The sequence below is a fragment of the Elephas maximus genome, chromosome 18, assembly GCF_024166365.1.
Source record: "Elephas maximus indicus isolate mEleMax1 chromosome 18, mEleMax1 primary haplotype, whole genome shotgun sequence".
Taxonomy (NCBI): Eukaryota; Metazoa; Chordata; class Mammalia; order Proboscidea; family Elephantidae; genus Elephas; species Elephas maximus.
The window spans coordinates 76581098-76591198 of NC_064836.1; positions in this window are offsets into that span (position 1 = coordinate 76581098).

Below are 10101 nucleotides of genomic sequence, written 5' to 3' on the forward strand. Positions count from 1 at the left end.
TTTCAAGACAAATAAAGCCTGAAAGGTCAATTTATTTATAAAAGTAAATCCATCTTAACTTTTCATTTATACAAGTATGCCTTTGTGCAATGGCATGGCTTCAAAAAATTTTAGCTTAGATTTAAGAACTCTGCAGTATCAAGCAAGACCTTCCTTTCCTAATGGTTCATTTTATCTTTATTATTATTATTTAAAGGCTATTCGATATATTAGCATCTAGGGATATAATTACACACATGCCCACATTTCCAATATAATTTCATTATCCTTATTAAATTGTTTCAATTACAAGTATCTAGGTAAATAATAACCTAAAAACTAATTCAAATATTTTCTCCCATATAGCAGTAGCTAGGGTTTGGGGCCAGGAAAAGAAAAAAAGAGGGGAGTGCTATTCTAGATGAAAAATAATTGTTATTTTGGGAGGAAAAAAAACTTAGAAGATTACTTTCAGTGTACTTTCTTAAATGTAATTCTCTGTATGTTATGTTCAAAGATTAAAGTACTATGTCTATTATCGGTTATTTTCCAGCAGCTCAGAACATTCCCCGGGGGTGGGGGGGGGGGACATAAATATTAACGTTATGCAGGATTTTTTTATATTTATTAGAAGATTACTTAATGCTTTTTTTAAATCCAAGAATTTTATTATTTCATTGTGTTTATTTGTACAATGAATATAGTCCAGGCTCTTCTGAATATATTGAAAGAAAATTCATAATACAAATCTAGTATAAGGATTTTGAAGTAACAAATTTGATATACTTAAGAATAATGTATAGTCCTGGTTAGGCTTTTTTTTTTTTTTTTTTCCTGGATTGCAATCTGCCTCTGATGCTTCACTGACAACTACGTCAAAAACAATTAAGAGGGGCAGTTAAAATTCAAAATTTATTTTCTTAAACTTCCCATATGAAAAGGAATCAGTTGCCTTCTCTCATATGGTATCATGCATACATTCCCTCTGGAAAGATTTAACAAACAATTGAAAGTGAGAAACCAGAATTTAAGAGCAATGATGGGGGCTGTAACAGGTTTGAATGTCATCCAAATAACAATGAGAATTGAAACTGCGGAAAAGGAAGAAAAACTCTAAGGGAAAACACCAAGAAGAAAAAGACTGGGTCAATGTCTAAAGCTTAGGAAATGTCACATATTGAATCAGGCAAACCTGTATGTCAGAAAATGGGTGAAACTTTGGGTATTTCAGATAAATTTCCAGGAGAGAGTGTTCCATGACAAGTCACAGTGGGTTGAGCCTCAGAGGCATAGTAATCAAAGTTGTCATTTTTCTCCCTTTTAAAAAAGTATAGTCTTGGCCTACACAAACCACAGCCTCCTTATCCTGAGACCAGAACAACAAATGGTGCATGCCTACCACTACCGACAATTCTGACACAACAGATGGTCCCAGATAGAATGGGGGAAAATTGTAGAACAAAACTCAAACTTTTAAAAAAAACTGCAGATTCACTGGACCAGCAGAGACTAGAGGAAACCTTGAGACTATTGCCCTGAGATACCCTTTAAACTTTGAGCTGAAGCCATTACCAGAGGTCACCTTTCAGCTAAATAACAGATTGGCTCATAAAATAGACAATATCATTCTTGAGTACTATACTCCTTTAAAAAAAACCACCTATATGGAACCAAACAGTCAACCTTTACCCTAAAGCAAAGATGAGAAGGTCGGGGTGGGAGTCGGGGCAGGGAAACTGTGTTAATTGAAACAGAATAATCGGAACAAAAATAATGAGAATGTTAACACACTGTGGAAAATGTAGCCAATGTCACTAAAAAACATTTATAGAAATTGTTAAATGGGAACCTAATTTGCCACATAAACTTTCATCAAAAACACAATAAAATACTTTTTAAAAAAAATCATGTCCGTAGAAGCAGCAGTCAAGAAGTCAAACAAAGCATTGCAATGGGCAAATCTTTAGTAAAAGATTTCCTTAAAGTTTTAAAAGACAAAGATGTTGCTTTGATGACTAAGATGCATTTGATCCAAGTCATGGTCTTTTCAGTCACTCCATATGCATGCAAAAGTTGAGTATCAAAAAAGCAAAACAGAAAAGGAATTGTTGAATGTGAATTGCGGTGTTGGCCAAGACTACTGAACATACCACAGACTTCCAGAAGAAGGAACAAATCAGTCTTGGAAGAAATACAACCACAATGCTTCATAGCAGGGAGGATGGTGAGACTTCATTACACTCACTCAGGACACTCCTTCAAGAAAGAACAATTGGTAGAAAAAGACATCATGTTTGGTAAAATAGAAAAAAAAAAAGGACAACAAAAATGAGGAAAACCCTCAATTAGATAGATTGACACTGTAGCTGAAAAGAATGAACTCAAACATACCAAGAATCGTGAAGATGGCACGGGTCCAGGTAATACAAAGTCTCCATGAGTTAGAGCAGACTTGACAGCAACTCACAACAACAACATAAATATGTTCTTTTTAGATGATTCCTTTCACAAAGAAATAAAAACTTTTAAGTCCTGCCAAAAAAAGTGAATAAAAAGTATTGAATTGGAATTGGCTTTATTTTTAAAATTTTCCATATAAATGCTACATTGGGGTGGACAATGCTTACTAATTACACAACAGTATAAATCAATAAGATTATAATATTGTTCTTTCTTAACATGGGATTCCTACTCAATGCACATTCAATACAGTTATGTTAGTAGATGTCACACATTCTAGCAATGCTGCTGGTTCTCAAAATACCCTTGAAATGCCTTCTATATAACACACCCTTTTGAACACTTTGAGTAGTGTCAAACATCTTTTTCAAGGTGTGCCTGATCTTTTAAAGAACTGATTTCATTTGGAGTAAAATAGACACATATCAATTACTAGTCCTCATCGTGTCTTCTTCATTTCCTCCCTCATCTTTGCCTTTTCTCCATTCAAATAGCTACGTAACTGTCTTCAAACCTTGTCTTCAAACCTTGCTGCACTGAAGTGCTTTTAAAAAATACCGTTGCTTGCCCTGTTCTTGTTGGTGTTGTTGTCGTTAGAGGCCATCAAGTCAGTTCCACCTTATAGCGACCCTATGTACAACGGAATGAAACACTGCCCAGTCCTACACCATCCTCACAGTCATTGCTATGTTCGAGCCCATTGTTGCAGCCACTGTACCAATCCATCTCATTGAGGGCCTTCCTTTTTTCCACTGACCCTCTGCCTTATCAAGCATGATGTACTTCTCCAGGGACTGGTCTCTCCTGATAATACGTCCAAAATATGTGAGACAAAGTCTCCCTATCCTCACTACCAAGGAGCACTCTGGCTGTACTTCTTCTAAGACTGACTTGTTCATTCTTCTGTTCTTCTGGCAGTCCATAGTGTATTCAATATTCTTCGCCAGCTAAGTGAGAACCTCAGGGGGTGAGGTCCACACTCTAGTATTTTTTAAAAAATCTCCCCTCGATGACTCTTGTGTGCAACCAATGTTAAGAAACACTGAGTTAGACAATTTTGTGCTTATCTCCTCAAGGAAGTGATACTGCAGAGCTGATAAAAAATATTCTTGAGTCTCCTATTGTCTTTGTATTTAAATCTTAATGGGGAAATTTGAGGTTTAAAAAGGGAAAACCAGCCCCAGACTAGAAAAAGTAGGAGAGATGAAGTGACACCAGGAAGAGAGGGCTAAAAAAAAAAGTGGTCGAGGGAGATATAGCGGAACCAAAGGACAGTGTAAGGAACACTGACCCAGTATTAGAGATCTGTCTAGTCACTTAAGTCAGCCTCAATAAAGGATTTGAGCTCCACTGAAGTGAATACTTTTCATCACATTAGCTATGTTTTCGTTCTACAGAGCCCCATACTTCTGGAAGCTAGCAACTGGTGTAAGGTCAGTCTGGACCTTGACATTTTGGTTCTGTCTTGTTTTCTTTCAACTTAAACCTTGCAGCTTCTACTTATGAACCCCAAGAAGTGAATGTAATAGTCTTTTCCTACAGAATTACTTATATCAAATCATCAAAATGAGGTCAAGGGGGAAAAAAAGAAAGAGAAAGAGCCAAAATTGCAATTCTGAGAACACATCATGAAGGTTTTACTATTTGTAATTTCTCTTCGATATGTATGGCTAAACTCTACAATTATTTAGAGCTCCTATTACAATAGATTATCTCATTTTATAGATGATAAAGTAAGGGAGAATAATCAGAAATCATCCTTAGTCACACAACAAAGCTAAGTCCTGAACGTATGCTTTAGCCCAGAAATCTCTCCCATTTGGAACTGAATGTGATGCCATCTGGCTCCAAAGCCCCAGTTTGCAATGTCGAGCAGTACTTGGGGGAAGCAGCTACATACAGGTCACTCTGAAACCTCATAAAAATCTATGGAACTATCACTTTTCTCCTTTTTAAAATGTTTTATGGGATCCCCTATAATATCTTTTGCTAGTCTTGCTGTAAAAATGTTTATGGTGATTGAATATACTTTCAGTAAATAGCTTCTGTGGCTATCAGATCACTGTTTTTCTTCTGTATTTAATTACCTGGGAGGAAAGAAATGATGGCAAGCAAATTTCATTGCCTTAAACAATATTTGTTAAAGAAAGACTTTTGCCCTAGAGCATCTTACTCAAAAAGTAATTTCCTGGTCACTGCTTTGGAGGCCTTGTTATTTGGATTTTTTTTTTTTTTCCCATGAATTGGCTTTTTATTTTTTTTCTTCCTTGTCTGGCCTTTAGCTACATAGTCCTGAAATGACGTCATAGTCTCTTAAGACCGCAGTGAGTGAATATCATTCTCTATTTCTCTTTGAGGCTAACCAGGCTTAAATATTCCTCTGCTGGTGATATTGTAAGTAGATGATCTTATTTTGTATCCTTAAGAGAACAATGACCTTTCAGTAGAATGTGGGTTCACGTGGATCTATATGAATCGACTTAGTTATGTGACTTTGGAAATAAAAACTGTCCTAAGGAATCTTAGAAACTTGTTACCCAGAATTAAAGTGTGATATATCTCTGAAATGAATTACTATGTTAATTGACATCAGAATTTAAATAACCCCCTTTTTAGTAGATTTAATATGTAAGATTTTATGTAAATTTTAGGTAGATCTTCATATCATCTATGCTATGGCACTGTTTTCTTTTAAATAATAATAATAAAATAACATAACTGGAACAATTATTTTGTGATTTTAGATGAAATAGATTAAATGTCATCACTGAATGACAAAAATTGAGTTATAAGAAACTATTTCCAAGGAGAAACCAAATATCTGCAAAGAGAAATATAAAATAAATTGGCTATAGTTTCCCGAGAACTCGTCTGGCCTTCTAAAGAGTGCTGCTCTTATATAACCTGTTAACCTGTTGTCTTCAAGTCAACTCTGACTAACAGCGACCCTATAGGACAGAGTAGAACTGCCCCATACGGTTTCCAAGGAGTGCCTGGTGGATCTGAACTGCCAGCTTTCTGATTAGCAGCAGCAGCTGTCAACCACTACGCCACCAGGGTTTCCTGCAATGTTTAAATGAAAAGAGGATATCACTGATAGATTTAATCTTTGCAATGCTAATCTCTTGATTATTTGGATGTTATCACTACTTTTGTGTACCATAGCTCTGTAGATATATTTTCAAGATGAGTTAAAGTTCTGCCAGGGGGAAAAATACCATGAGAAAATTATCTCATTTAGACTCGACGGCACTGGGTTTTTTCTGGGTTTTTATAGTAATATTTACATACCCCTGACTGAGGAGAACCTTGATAATGATTTCTTCGTAGGCTGCCTGATTCTGATCTTAGCTCCTCCTATCTGCTACCTAGCTACAAGGATTTAGGCCCTCATTTTTGACTAATTTCTTTCTCTTCAAACAAACAGGTTCACTTTTCCTCTTTATAAGTTTGCCCAAAATAAGAGTAACAATCAGAACAACGAATTGCTTCAATATGAAATCATTTATTACTTTTAAGAATACACATAACAATAAAGAGAAAAAGGTGAGACCAGGTTTGGGCCCAGGTTACAGTGATCTCTGAAGAATGCAAGGATCTTACCTAGCATCTCACTCCTCTTGCAGCATGATTTAAATTTTGACTTTCTGCCTTCAGAGTACAGCAAGGAGCCAGTGCTCTGTAACATTGACCCCAGCAGTTGCATGGTTCTGCAAAGCAACAAGTCTGTGTTAAACAGAGTCCCCTGTCACATAGGCGTTGGTGCAATATATTTGGTCCTCTTTTTTTTTTAATCTCTAACAAGCAAGAGTTAAGGTCATCTGTGCAGTGTTCTTCAGGGAGTATGGAAAGTCAGGGATTAGCCACTGCCGTTTACAATATTGATTGGGGCGGTCACAAACAGACCTGGGAATTAAAGAGTTAGAATTCACAGAAAATAGAGTTCAGGGGAAAATAGATCCTTGTTCTTCATATTTTGTGATAAAGATTAAAAAACAGGATCTGTTTTTTAAGAACCAGTTCAATTTTCTGAGTTCCAAAAGTACAATCTTCAATGGAGTGTTGTGTCACAGTAGCATTTTCTTTTTTAACTTTGACATGGCAGCATGTTACAGTGATGAATGTACATATGTGCTAAGTACTAGAAATAGATATCCTTGATGGATTACTTTATACTGATCAACTCTTACCTCTTTTAAAGAAAGATTTTTATTAGTCACGTTTGAAAAGAATATTTTAATACAAAATAAAACTCAGACTTCAGGAGCCTGCTATGTTTATACCATACAATCAACATTATCATATTTAGTTAAAAAATAATTTTTTGTGAGGGTAACACAATGCCAGTTATCAATGTGGTCCCAAGTCAATGTTTCAGTGTCAAAGTATACTTTGGGGAAGAATGAATGTTTTCATAGGAATGTGTTTTTCAAGCTGTATGTAAGAATGATGACTGTGTTATGGTTTTTGTTCCCTTCAAGATTAAACAATATCTACTAAAAATAGAGGTGTGAATAAAGGCTAGTCATTAAAAGAATATACAGCTTATGGTTGAAAGCAGCCTGGAGTTGAAACACTAACACATTAATATCATCAATGTGGACAGTGGCAAGTTTGCTAGAAAACACACATATGAGCTGTATTTTCCATTTAGGCTTGAACATCTAACTCCTTACATAAGTTCTAACCTCTAAAGCTATCAAATAATAATATGCGTCTAAAAAAGACCTGGCTATCTCCTCCTGTAAAGATTAGAACCTAGGAAACCGTAAGGGGACAGTTTTACACTGTCACGTAGGGGCACTATGAGCCAGAATCGACTCAACAGCACACAACAACAGTAAAGACATCTCACTAAGAGTAACACTCATAAAATTGGAACATTTTTCTGTAATTAAAAAAGAAAATATAGGCTACCAAAAGCAAACTCCAGCTTTGTAATACTTCCGCATACATTAAGTTAAGGGCACTGGCCCCCATAAATTTTAGTTTTTCTTTAATGCTCTATGTTTTCAAAGGTCACAGACAATGGTATTTCTGAATTGTCATCAACCAGTGTTACTAGAGGGCCCACTGAATGTGTGATGTTTGGATGGCTTCAGGGTGAACACAGAATACAGTTTAATGAAGTTCCTAGAGGAAAGGGCATTTCTTAATTAGGGATTAGCTAATCAATAATCTTGTAGCCCACTTTAATTACCTCAGAGAGATTATAAAATGTTGCTTAGATTTGTAACGCACTTTCTAATTTTCCATTGTTATGCTTCAATCTCATAAACTCCTGTGAAGTAGGCAAAGTGTTATGCCTAATGAATAGTTCAGCAGATTGAGGCACAGAGAGGATTGAAGATTTTCTTAAGGTCCCAGATTTTTAAGGGTTGTAGTCAGAATGGAAACTCAGGTCGTAATGGATGTAGTATCATCAACTTGCAAAAACGTAACAGGAAGAGTTTCATCCCTCTCCATCATCCCAGTGCTTTGTAAATGAGCATCCTCCTGCACACAAACATGGATAAGCTGCTCCAAGAAGGAAAATATTTCAAGACATAACTAAGAACCTGCCATGCCAGAAAGTCTACCAAGTGCCCTCAAAATCCTTATGGTCTAATACATAATTATAATACAAATGAGTAGACAGGGAGAACTATTAAGATAATTTTGGTGTGAGATTTTCTGAGTTAGTCACCCTTCTTCTCCGACATTTTTACATTCAAAACCTCTAAACACTTGACCCCCTTACAACCAGAAGACACGTTATGGAGAAAGAATTGTCTGGAATAGCCACAACAAGCTTGGTCAGGCAAAAGAAAAAGGGAATGACAGAAACAGCTTGGTCTCTTTCAAAATGAGAAGTATTCAATTACTGGTGCTCTCAACAGTGTAAAGGGAAGAGACATGAACAAAGAATAAGAGTTTTGAGCCCATTGTCAGAAGGAAGAAAGCTGTAAAAACTAATCTTTAAATATCCTCCAGGATCTCTCAGTACTGACCACATAATCAAGGTAAACTAGTTCATTACTATTTTATCTGAATTGCAGCACCTGTCCTTTTCTGCACACCTTAGAATATCCTCCTAGTCTTATTTAGCGATGGAAAATGTTCAGCAAATATATTGTCAACCCATCACCCCACACCCGTGGCAAACACTACAGCACTCATTCTTCTCTGTGCATTCATATGTAGGTTGATAAAATAGGAACTCCCGTAATATATTTTCCCCTATGAGAAGTGCTGGGAAAATTTTATCTATCATCTATCTACTTATCTATCTATCACTCTATCTATCTCTCTATCTATCTATCTATCATCTATCTATCATCTATCTACCTGTCAGTCAGTCAGTCTGTCTGTCTACCTATCTAACTACCTACCTCCCTACCTACCTATCTATCTATCTACTGTCTTAGAAATAATTGAGAGGAAACCTTTGGTTATTTTCTCCAGCCCCTTGTTTGCTCCTTCCCATAAATAAAAGAATTATTTATCTGATTAGTGGGACTGAGATAAAGGGTACTGCTCATGCATGGCCAAGCATGTTGACTCTTGTTCTTTCTCTGGAATTCACTTGCCTATAAGAGGAGCGCACTCCTTTCCTATTCTTCCTTCTCTGTCCAATTGAAAATAGATCATATTCTTTATCCACTCTTGTTCTGTCTGGATTTCTCTATCCCACCTCGTAAAAAAGAAAAAAAACATTGCCATCGAGACGATTCCAACTCATAGTGATCTTATAGGACAGAGTAGAAGTGCCCCATAGGGTTTCCAAGGAGCAGCTGGTAGATTCAAAATGCCCATCTTTTGGCTAGCAGCCAAGGTCTTAACCACTGTACCACCAGGTTTGTGAAATATCTTGAGGTTCTCCATACAACTGGATAGATTAGGATCTGTTTTGTGCACTCACACCTTCCCATATGCAAGTTCCTTGATTTAATTTTTGAGAAAGAAGTAGTAAGAAGCCATATTTTGGCATCAAGTAAGAGTCACATTCTACAATCCAATTTTCCCATCAATAAAGTTCATATTTTGATCCATTGATCTGGGTTAGTCTCACAATCTTTAACATCACTCTGGGAACCCATTACCTCTCAACTAGAATTTTTTTCTCTAGTTGAAACCTAGTTGTCAATTCTGCTCTAGGTCATACTTTTCCTTCACTGTCCATTTTATTCCCGTCTTTTAAATGAAACGCTTCCCAATTACTTAAAATTTTTTTTAACCTCACTACTAAATTCCAATAACTTTCATTGAGTCTATGACTTACTGGTACTTAGCACGTGTCAGCTCATTAGGTGGGTTATACTTTTAAGTACATCTTCTCATTCTCCAAATAAATCGTAAGCCGGTTCAGGGAAAACAGTGTCTCTTGTTTTTTGTGTTCTTTACCCTTCTGAAGTCGGACGTTCAAGGTTTCATTAATAGTTCTTGATATTAATGATGAGATTATAAGAAAATCGTCATACCAGACAATGTTAATATGCGATGTGTATATTGAATTACTCTTGATTTATTTTATATATACCAATCAGAATCTCCAAATTTCTGGGCAGATTAACTAAAACAACATAAGAAAGTCTTTGTTACAGACATCGCAGTGGAAGGGGTAGTTAGAAGTTGACTCCTTCTAAAACAGAGGAGTCAAATGGAGTCTTTCTAAGCATCGCA